Below are 11,013 nucleotides of genomic sequence, written 5' to 3'. Positions count from 1 at the left end.
AATAATGTGGAATATTTATTATGTATTCGATAAAATTAAGAGCAAATTTGACATTTTAATTTTTGATGGGAAAAGTGACAAAATAAATCTGGGCGGTCGTCTGGAGAGGAAATAATTAATGTATAATTTTATATCATTTAGGGTTGTAGATGAAAGTAATAACGGATTACCAAAGCAGTGTACAAAACACAATACTTCCTGATAAAGATGATATGCCTATGAACGCAAAACGATATTTCTGCCAATGTCAGCATTGGTACCCCCCTCTAAAATAGAATCATGAACGACAATGTTAACTAAACCATAAAACGGTCGTAAGTATTGTTATAAAGGCCACGACAGAAATACTGCATATTTTTCTATTAATAAAGTTGATTAAATTGGCCGTACTGTACATTCAAGTTTGAAAATTCCTCTAAATATTCATGAAAGTTTCTCAGAGAATCGGATAAAGTAATATTTATATTAACTCCTAGTGAAGGATAGTACAGAATTAAATGTTTATATTTGTTAAAAAATAGGCGGAGGTGGCATAGGGATTGTGGCAGTGGTGATAGAAATATCATTTGTAGAACTGGGTGAAAATAAAATAAACATAGATATAAAACATAAGATAAAAAAAACAAAATAAACTTCCAGATGAGTTCATTTCAAGCGTAGTTCTTTATTATTTTGTCTACCAGTAACTCTAGAACGGGTAAGGCGTTTGTTTAATCGTCATTATTTTCTTTGCTTATATTTAATAATAGATTCATCATGTTTTGTATCAATGTGAGGGATTAGGGGTAGAGTAGACAAATAAAAAAATCAGGCAAAAATATAAATAACTATTGTTGAAAATAAACAAACATTAAAATAATGTAAAACCGGTAGATGGGTCAATATTAGATGCATATAGAGCTATCATTAAAAAAAATTTTTGGGGGACTTATCAAGCCTATTATTATATTCTAAAAGTTAAAAAATAACATGATGAATGTAATGTTATTAAGATAAAGGTTAACTAATTGTAAGGTAATTAAAAAATAAGATTAATAAAGGGGGGAAAAAAGAAGGTATAAATTATTATATTATATTATAATAAAAATAAAAATTAAATTAAAGGAATTGATAAGTTTGGTTTGGCTATCATCAGGAAAAAATTTTGGGGGACTTATCAAGCCTATTATGATATTCTAAAAGTTAAAAAATAATATGTCTACCAGTAACTCTAGAATGGGTAAGGCGTTTGTTTAATCGTCATTATTTTCTTTGCTTATCTTTAATAATAGATTCATCATGTTTTGTAGCAATGTGAGGGATTAAGGTTAGCCTAGACAAATAAAGAAATCAGGCAAAAATATAAATAAACTATTGTTGAAATTAAACAAACATTAAAATAATGTAAAACCGGTAGATGGGTCAATATTAGATGCATATTTCTAGTAGTTGGAGGGCTATCATCAAAAAAATATGGGGGACTTATCAAGCCATATTCTAAAAGTTAAAAAATAACATGATGAATGTAATGTTATTAAGATTAAGGTTAATTAAGTGTAAGGTAATTAAAAAATAAGATTAAAAAAGGGGGGAAAAAAGAAGGTATAAATTATTATATTATAAAAATAATAAAAATTAAATTAAAGGAATTGATAAGGTTTGGCTATCATCTGGAAAAATTTTTTGGGGGACTTATCAAGCCTATTATGATATTCTAAAAGTTAAAAAATAATATGTCTACCAGTAACTCTAGAACGGGTAAGGCGTTTGTTTAATCGTCATTATTTTCTTTGCTTATCTTTAATAATAGATTCATCATGTTTTGTAGCAATGTGAGGGATTAGGGGTAGCCTAGACAAATAAAGAAATCAGGCAAAAATATAAATAAACTATTGTTGAAATTAAACAAACATTAAAATAATGTAAAACAAGTAGATGGATCAATATTAGATGCATATTTCTAGAAGTTAGAAAGCTATCATCATAAAAATTTTTTATCAAGCCTATTATGATATTCTAAAAGTTAAAAAATAACATTATGAATGTAATGTTATTAAGATTAATTAATTGTAAGGTAATTAAAAAATAAGATTAAAAAAGGGGGGAAAAAGAAGGTATAAAATATTATATAATAAAAATTTAATTAAAAGAATTGATAAGTTTGGCTATCATCAGGAAAAAATTTTGGGGGGACTTATCAAGCCTATTATGATATTCTAAAAGTTAAAAAATAATATGATGAATGTAATGTTATTAAGTATAAAAAGGTTAGGATAAGAATATTTAAATATTTGAATATACTTGGTTATCTTCTTAATTATTGGTTATGAAAGAAAAATATGAGTATAAAAAGATTTAATTAATGTGTAATTGATAATATGAAATGAAAATTTATAAGGTAATCTAAAAAATAAAGAAAATATTAAGTGAAATAAAAATTTTATTCATATTTACAAATTTGAGGGAACATTGTTTTTCATTCATGTTAGGCATGTGATCATCAATTCTAATCATCTGTTGAATAAAATAAATAAATAAAATAAAAATAAAATAAATACGCGATGACATGACGTAGCGATGACATGACTTAGCGATGACATGACGTCACGATGACGTTGTGAGGACATCGGAAAATTATAATATAGATAAAAGAGCTTAACAATCTCTTCAAACAAAATATAAATCTTTAATCGGTATTATCAATATATTTATCAAATTACAAAATCTATAAATTGATTGTTTTTATTCGAAGGTCATAACATTTATACCTTTAAATAGAATTTTTAAAATTAAATTTTGATTGTAAATACTCTAAAATTGTTATAGCAGAAATATCTGCTTCATTTAATATCTTTTTAATTATGTCAACAATTTAACAATTTAGAATGACATTTTTAACAATAGAGAAGTAATATCTATTTACAATATTTCTCTGCTAAGATGAACACAACTTTGCATAATTTTGTAATCTTTATTAATAAAGATTCTTCTGAGTGCAATTACATATTAACTGCATGTAGTAGATTTCTTACATGCAGAACCATGTTAAATATGTTTCAACCAATTCATTTTCGAAAAAATCTATCAAAATATTTGGACAACTTTTTATAATTTCCATCTAAAAAATATATCTCTTTCGAGGTTCATGATATCTCAAAATAATGGTGGGTATTAAATACTTAGGGCCTATGCTTAACAATGTTTAAATAGGAATTAATTAATAATTGTTTATTCATAATTCAAAAATATTGAGGAGTTATTAATGCTCTATTATAAATAAATTCTTATAATTATAATGAATTACTCTTGCTAAAAAAATATAATAAAATAATTATCTTATAGATTATCCGAATGTTCCTAAACTAATTCCTAAAATTTAGTAATACTAGGGTTAGCAAGTCGGTCAACTGACTGGTCAAATTTAATCAATTGACCGGAGGAGTATTTGACCTGATCAAATACTCCAGAAAATCCGAAGGAAAAAAATAAAAAATATGTTTGAAAATATAAATAAATAAATATTTGTAATCACAATGCGACTACTTATTTATTTGGTCCCCAATATTAAGGGGAGCATCTTATTAGTAGTGAATTTAACAAAATATGTGATATAATTAAGTATTATGCATTTTACAAGGTATTGATCATAATATTTCAAGTGATAGCATAAATTTCAGAAGTAAAAGCGGCATGTTTAATAGCAAATTATGTTTAAAGCAGTATATTTCATAAGAAACAATCACCACTTCAGATTGATGGAATTGGCTTAATATTCTTACTAAAATGAAATCGATTGAAGATCTCGTTAATAGGAAAATTGATTTATAAACCATTTTAGTATTATTTATTTAAGCCATTTCCAAAACCTTGTTTAAGCTTAACGGTTGCTCTTCGTCTCTAATATTTGGGTATCTTAAACGTAGTTCTTTATCTAGTTGTGACATCTTTAATCCAGGGATTAATTGATCACGAATTCACAGTTCTATAATATCTTTAAATTTACATCTAGGGCTAGTTCCTTTATATTATCTAAATAACTCATAACTGATTCTGTTGGTCCTCGACTTTATCTAATAAAATCAATTCTATGCCAAGACAGTCCTTTCGTCTTTAAAAATTGTTTTGCAATTTTATATAAATCTGCCCATACCATATCATCAATTTTCCTTAGAAATATTTAATTTTTATATCTGTTATTATATTTATTCCTCCATATGCTATGAATAATTTTTTCAAAGCTGCGTCTATTTGAGGAATATTCTTAACATCCAAAATATGTTTAATATAATCCAAATAATCATCTAAAGAAGTTTCCTCTTTACAAAATTAGTTTAATTATTGAAATATCACCCATAATTTTCAAATATATATATTATTTATTTTTTTTTAAAAAAAAAATGTATAATTCTATTTAATATTTAACTTGACAAAAGACCGCGTTTTTTTTTATTTCGTCGCCAATTAAGTAGAACTTAACAAAACAAATTAAGTGTCAATTAAACAACCTATTCCCCAACAGCAATGACTCTTGCTCTTCAAGACCTTCCTATTATCATAACATCCCAAATTTAAAGGCCAAACTTATCAACCGTAATATTAATGCCTGTAATATTAAAGCAGCTATAAATTTAGTAGTGTCCGAAGACACCATATCCCCTGACAATTTGGACACTATACTCTTATTACAATCTATACATCCCCAAGATTTTAATGAATTACCACCATCACCTCTAACCATTCCTACTCCTCCTTTAACCGTCATACAAGTTATTAAGGCAATATCTTCTTTCAGAAAAGACTCCTCAGGAGGACTTGACGGTTTTAGAGCTATATACCTTCAGGACCTCTCTAAATCAACAACCACCAAGATTGAACCTATACACAACATAACAACTCTACTTAATCCCTTCTTCATTACAACCTCTTATTCACGGTGCACGCTGAATAGCCTTAAACAAAAAAGATGGCGGCATATGCCATTCGCCATCGGCTCTATTTTCCGTCGAATTATATCCAAAATTATTTGTACCCGCATTAAAAACAAGCTCACCGAGCGATTAGTTCCTCATCAGCTAGGCTTTAACATACCTTCCGGTTGTAAAGCGGCCTCCCATGCCACACGTATCCAACTTCACTCCACTAAAAACTACATATTAAAAGTGGATTTTAAAAAAGCCTTTAACTCTCTAAAACGAGAACATTTTCCCCCCATTTTCTGCGGCGCTTTTCCAGAATATTCTCCATATCTTTTTGCCTCTTATAACAATTCATCCTACCTTAAATTCAACAATACAATAATTGAATCAAGGCAAGGCATTCAACAGGCTGATCCCCTTGGACCCGCCCTTTTTTGCTTAGGTATCCAGTCATTCATTGAATTGATAATCGTGAAACAAATTTGACCCTCAATGTTTGGATGATGGAATTCTTGCTGGTCCAAATGATGAACTCTTAAAAATAGCCCCTATAATAAATAATCTAACCAATATTACAGGGTTGTCTCTTAATAACAACAAATGCGAATTTTATTCACCAGATGAAATCTTTACCGCTCCTCATAACTTCACACCCATTAACCTATCCGGGTTCACATATCATGGATCTCCAATAGGCGGCAATAAAGCAATCGAATATTTCAAAACAAAATTTCTCCGTAATTTCCACCTTTTACATAAAATACTTCAAGTCCTTCCTTCCCATCAAGCTTTCTTCCTTCTCAAAAACTTTTTCTTAATCCCAAAAATCCAACGCGCCTTCCGCTCTGCCACACTTTTCTTATTCCCTGAAATTCTCACTCAAATAGAATCAACAATCAAAGATTCTTTAGAAGGCATCCTCAATGTAAAATTCATTCTTGGATGCAGGCCTCCTTACCCTCGAAATTTGGGGGTCTTGGCCTAAGATCACCCGCGTCACTCAGCTTTACTGCCTTTTTAGCCTCAGAATCAAGCTGCCGCTTAATTATTCCACTTAATAACAGCGTCTTCATGACAGGATTTTTACTGGATGCTAACCCCCTTCAATAACCTTTGCCTACTCCCCCTCGCCGCCTTCCGCGGCGGTGTCTTTCTATTATTTTCACCTTTTTAATTTATTGATACTCTTTTCAAAGAATTAATAAAGGATAACTTAAATTAATCTATTTCTACTACCAACTATCGATATTTTGTGAATATAAAGAATTTATTTTTTAGATAATAAAGAATTTATTTTTTAGATAATAAAGAATTTATTTTTTAGATAATAAATTCACTTAAAACCTCCATTATTTACAATAAATTAATTATTATGGCATTATGAGCTTGCTGAAATATCTAAACCTTTTAAATTACATTACAAAGTATAGCAGAAAGTTTTATTTGGAAAACAATGTGTATGATTGATTGCAATATATAGATTTGGTCGATGAATTGTATTATAATAATTCCATAATAAAAGTATTAATTTTTATTGCAATAAATTTTGTCCTATTTGATCTCAAAATTTATTAGATAACTCCCCGATTTTTCGCAAAATGTATATTCTAAGGTCAGGCCCCCATTAAAGCAGCCTACCCCCTCAAAAAAATAGGATGCAAACTGTTCCTACCCCTCCCGCTCATGTAGACGCTGCTTAACAATAACCCCAGAGACTCCCTGCCCACGCCCTAACAATCTGGAAAGAGAATTCCCTCTCCGCTCCAATCCCCACATCACGAAAGCAACATGACTGGGATCTTTTTAATACGCCACTCCGTTGAATATCTAATATCGAGTGCTGCTTCTAAGGGATCTCCATCAATTCTTTCACATTTATTATCTCACATTACAGTTGATGTATCCTTAACAGTTGATCATCTCTCTCCAACTGCAAGTTCCACAACTTTTGCCTTTTCTATCGGGCTCTGAATGGTTAGAAGCTTTGCCCAGCTCAAACTTAGGACTCCCCTTAACAAACGAAGAATTACGCATAACAATAGGTCTCCGTCTTAATTGTAAAATACTGGCTAACTCCGCGTGTACATTATGTTCCCACCCATTGTTTCGGACATCATCCTCTTCATTGTCGATTCTCTAAAGGTAGACATTCTCGACACAGCAGTTAACGGCACCATTCTCCGTGCTCTACGCTCAGCTCAAATTTCCGCAACCCTTGAACCCTGTGGCCTCTCAACCGAGAATAATATACGGCCAGATAGGCTGACCTTAATACCTTGGAGTAATGGAACTCCATTAGCATGGGATTATACTTGCATCGACCGATTTGCTCCCTCGTTTAGTAACAACTCATTCGTACGAGCGGAAACTCTAAAATTAATAAATACACTTCCCTAACCAATTGCAATCTCATACAAATCGTATCCGACATAACCGGTTTTTTTGGTAATCATGCCCCAACCATCTTCAAATCCCTTGGTAAAAAAATTCGCGCCATCACTGGTGACCCACAGAAAGGCTTCTATCTCAGACAGCGCATATCTATTGATATATGCAGATCTAACTGCATTGCCATCCACGGCGCCCTTTTTTGATCTCCTCCCACCCAACATACAATTTATTATACTAATTTTTTTATTATACAGTTTTTATATAATTTTATTTTGCAAATAGTTTAGATGATATTTTTAATATATTAAATTACGTATATATGTTTTACTTTTAAAGTTCAATTTGACTAATAAAAATTATAGAAGATCTTCAAAAATTTTTTTTTATATCTTTAAGAAACTTCATAAAATATATGATCAATTTTAATGCTATCTTTTATTTAAATTCTTGTATATATAATATATATCTATATACTATTCTATAATTATTAAATATAACTTCTATAATTTTTCAATTAAATTGACCTATTAAATAAAAATGCGTTATATTATTGTATGACAAATATATTATTCAAATAACGTTGAATATTTATAACCTTTTAAAATATATAAAATATAACAATGTTTATTCAAATAAATTGCTTAATTATCTAGTATTTGATTTAACCTAACTTAGTAGATAATATAGCACACACCTTTTTAAAATTTTTTAAATAATATACTCTATTTTAAATGTAAAATTAAAGAATTGTGAAAATTTTCACAAAAAAACTAAATCCTTAACTTAGTATCATTTAATATAGCACATGTCTTTTCCATTTTTAATGTAAAATTAAAGAATTGTGAAAATTTTCACAAAAAAAAAATGAAATTCTTAAATGAAACTTTGAATTATTATTACATCAAAAAATTTCCACCCATATCCACACGATCGCATATTTATTATTTTGAAATTAAAAAAATATTTAAAAATAAATAAAAAAAGAATATTAAAAATTTCCCTGAGTTTCAATGATAATTTCAAACTGCGGTAAGAATGACGAAATTTTGAAAAATTTGCCACCGATAAAGATAGGGTCCAATTCTTTTATTTTAATAAATTCATGAATAATAACCTCTAATACATTTATTATTGCCTCTAGCCTACCCCCCCCCCCCCCTAATGCCTACTATAATATAGTATGTTATTATTATTTTAGAATATGCAGTCTATTTCTTATAAAAAATAAAAGTACTTAATTACACAATATTGACGATGATTCTTATGAACAATATTCTTGGTGATATCGAAGATTCTAGTGCAAGAGTTGAGAATGATTTTAGTCATATCAATTTAGAAAATTATGAAATTAATTTTGAGCATTCCTCATTTTAAATATTGGGAAAGTTTATTCCCGTTAAAAAAATTATTCCGACAAATTAAGAGATTTGTTTTTATTATTTTGGTTATTATAATATAGAAAATATCGAAAAGACGATCTCACATTTATTGATGTTAAAAGAATATGAGAGAAAACGTATTAAGTCTCAGAAAGTCTTTTTGCCACAGGTATCGACTTAATGGCGGAAGGGGAGCCTGGGATAGAATTCATTAGTAAACTGACCTCACTGGGGACTATGGTAATGATGTTGATGTCATTGATACCAAATTGAGGATGAATTTACCTAATCTTGAAATGGAGCTCCAAGCACAATACCCGGATAGACAAAGAAGGAAGACATTTTTGAATTTATACTCGCGCTTGATAAGGAAGTTACACAGAAGTGGTTAAAGTATCAAAACAATATTCTAGTTGCGATAAAGGGTACAATAAAAGCAGTAATAATAATTCCGGTAATAAATATAATATTGATAATTATATACCAATATATTGTAATAATAATAGTTTTGAAAAAAAGAATTATATATAATAAAAAAGGAGAACATGATGGAAGTGGTAGATGTCCTGCTTTTAAGGGGACTTTTAAGCGTAACAAGATAAGTCATTATGACAGATGTTGTAAAGTCAGATCTTTAAATTATGTTAAGGAGGCATCTGGACCTGACGACTCGATTAATAACATAGGAACTGTTAGAATAAACAATAGTGCGAAACTAGTAGTGAAAATCAATGGTTTAAATGTTGATTTTGCTACTGGTGCTTCAGGTATCGTTAATTTCAAAAGATATTTAGAAAAATAGGGCAAACAGTTATCAAACCGAATGGAAATTATCCTCTGATAAAAAAGAAAAGACTAAATTTCATTCACAAATTGGAGCAAGGTCAAAAATATTACCAGTAATTATAATCAAAATGAGACTCTTTTATTTGGATTGCCTTAGATATTAGCTTTCAATATGGAAATGCCTTGCCAAGTTTAGATTAAAATGAAAAATAACATCGATAACATTAAGACACCGCCAATAATATCTATGAATAGAGAATTATAGTTAAATATAAAGGAGTTAATTGATAAACAGGTATTTGATGATTAACCCGGATATATTCGAGATTTAGCAGTGATAATTCTTTTGTAGGATGGCTTTAGCCACAAGGAGAATACCGTTACTCTTTTTCAACCGATTGAACTTGAATTAAATCGATTAGTGTCTACCGGAAGACCGGATATGGATCCGACTAAAACTAGAGTTTAATGGACTACCCTTAAATGTATGCAAATCTAAATGGGAAATTAGGATATGTCCGTAATTAAAGGTTACACTTAATCCTTTAATTTTATACGATCGCCATATTATTCCAACTCTGGGTGTTCTTCTCGAGAAAATTTAGGGTGAAATTAAATATACCATTATTGATCAAAAAGGTGTATATTTACAAATAGAGGTTGAAAAAAAATCAAGATTGTTTTTTCTCGCTTAGAAAAAAATTTGAATTTGGAAATAACTTACAAATAATTTTAAAAAAATTATTTCCATTTAGTATAAAGAAAATGAAAACCCACTGAAATATGATTAAATATAATATATATAAATACCCGATTACTTACAGCCGAATATATTTAGTAATAAATAATTTATGCGGTTAGCTGAGCAATGTTTAGTAATAAATGAAATAGAACCAAAACGTAAAATATTTTACCGATAAATTTATTAAGTATTTTGTGGTATGTGAATTTAAATAAGATTGGCACAAATAGCGGGCTAATGCAATTAATTATATAAAAATTGTTTATAATTATTAAATATTTTAATATAACTCTATCACTATTTAATAAATTCATGTTAAACAGTAAAAAAAAATTTAAACAATTACCAGGGCCGTAGCCACGGGGGGGGCGCCCCCTTCAAAAAAATTTTTGGTTCCCAAACCTGGCCCCCAGAAAAAATCTTTGGCCCCCAAAAATTTTTCTGCCCCCCCCCCCAAATTTGAAACTTTTTTTTAGAATTGATTATTTTTATATTTTTAATATAAATTTCGAATATTTTATGTCTATTTAGAATTGATTATTAATAATATTTTTAAAATAAATTTGAATATTTATTCTACAAACATGTCTAGTTTGTAAATTTTTTTCTATCCTGTTTTATTTTTACCCAATATTAAATTATCATTCATTCATTTTTTTTGTTGTGTATAACATTCTCTCTAGGTATCACATTTATATTATAATATATAACCAGTTATTTTATTTTACAGCGTTTATTTTAAAATTATGAAAAAACAATCAGTTATTAACTCTTATTTTAAGTTAAAGTTAAACAAATGTCAAGCAACATCACCTCTACA

Source organism: Gordionus sp. m RMFG-2023, chromosome 4 (genome assembly GCF_954871325.1).
Source record: "Gordionus sp. m RMFG-2023 chromosome 4, tfGorSpeb1-WG-v2, whole genome shotgun sequence".
NCBI lineage: Eukaryota > Metazoa > Nematomorpha > Gordioida > Chordodea > Parachordodidae > Gordionus > Gordionus sp. m RMFG-2023.
Note: the sequence above shows the minus strand (reverse complement) of the source record.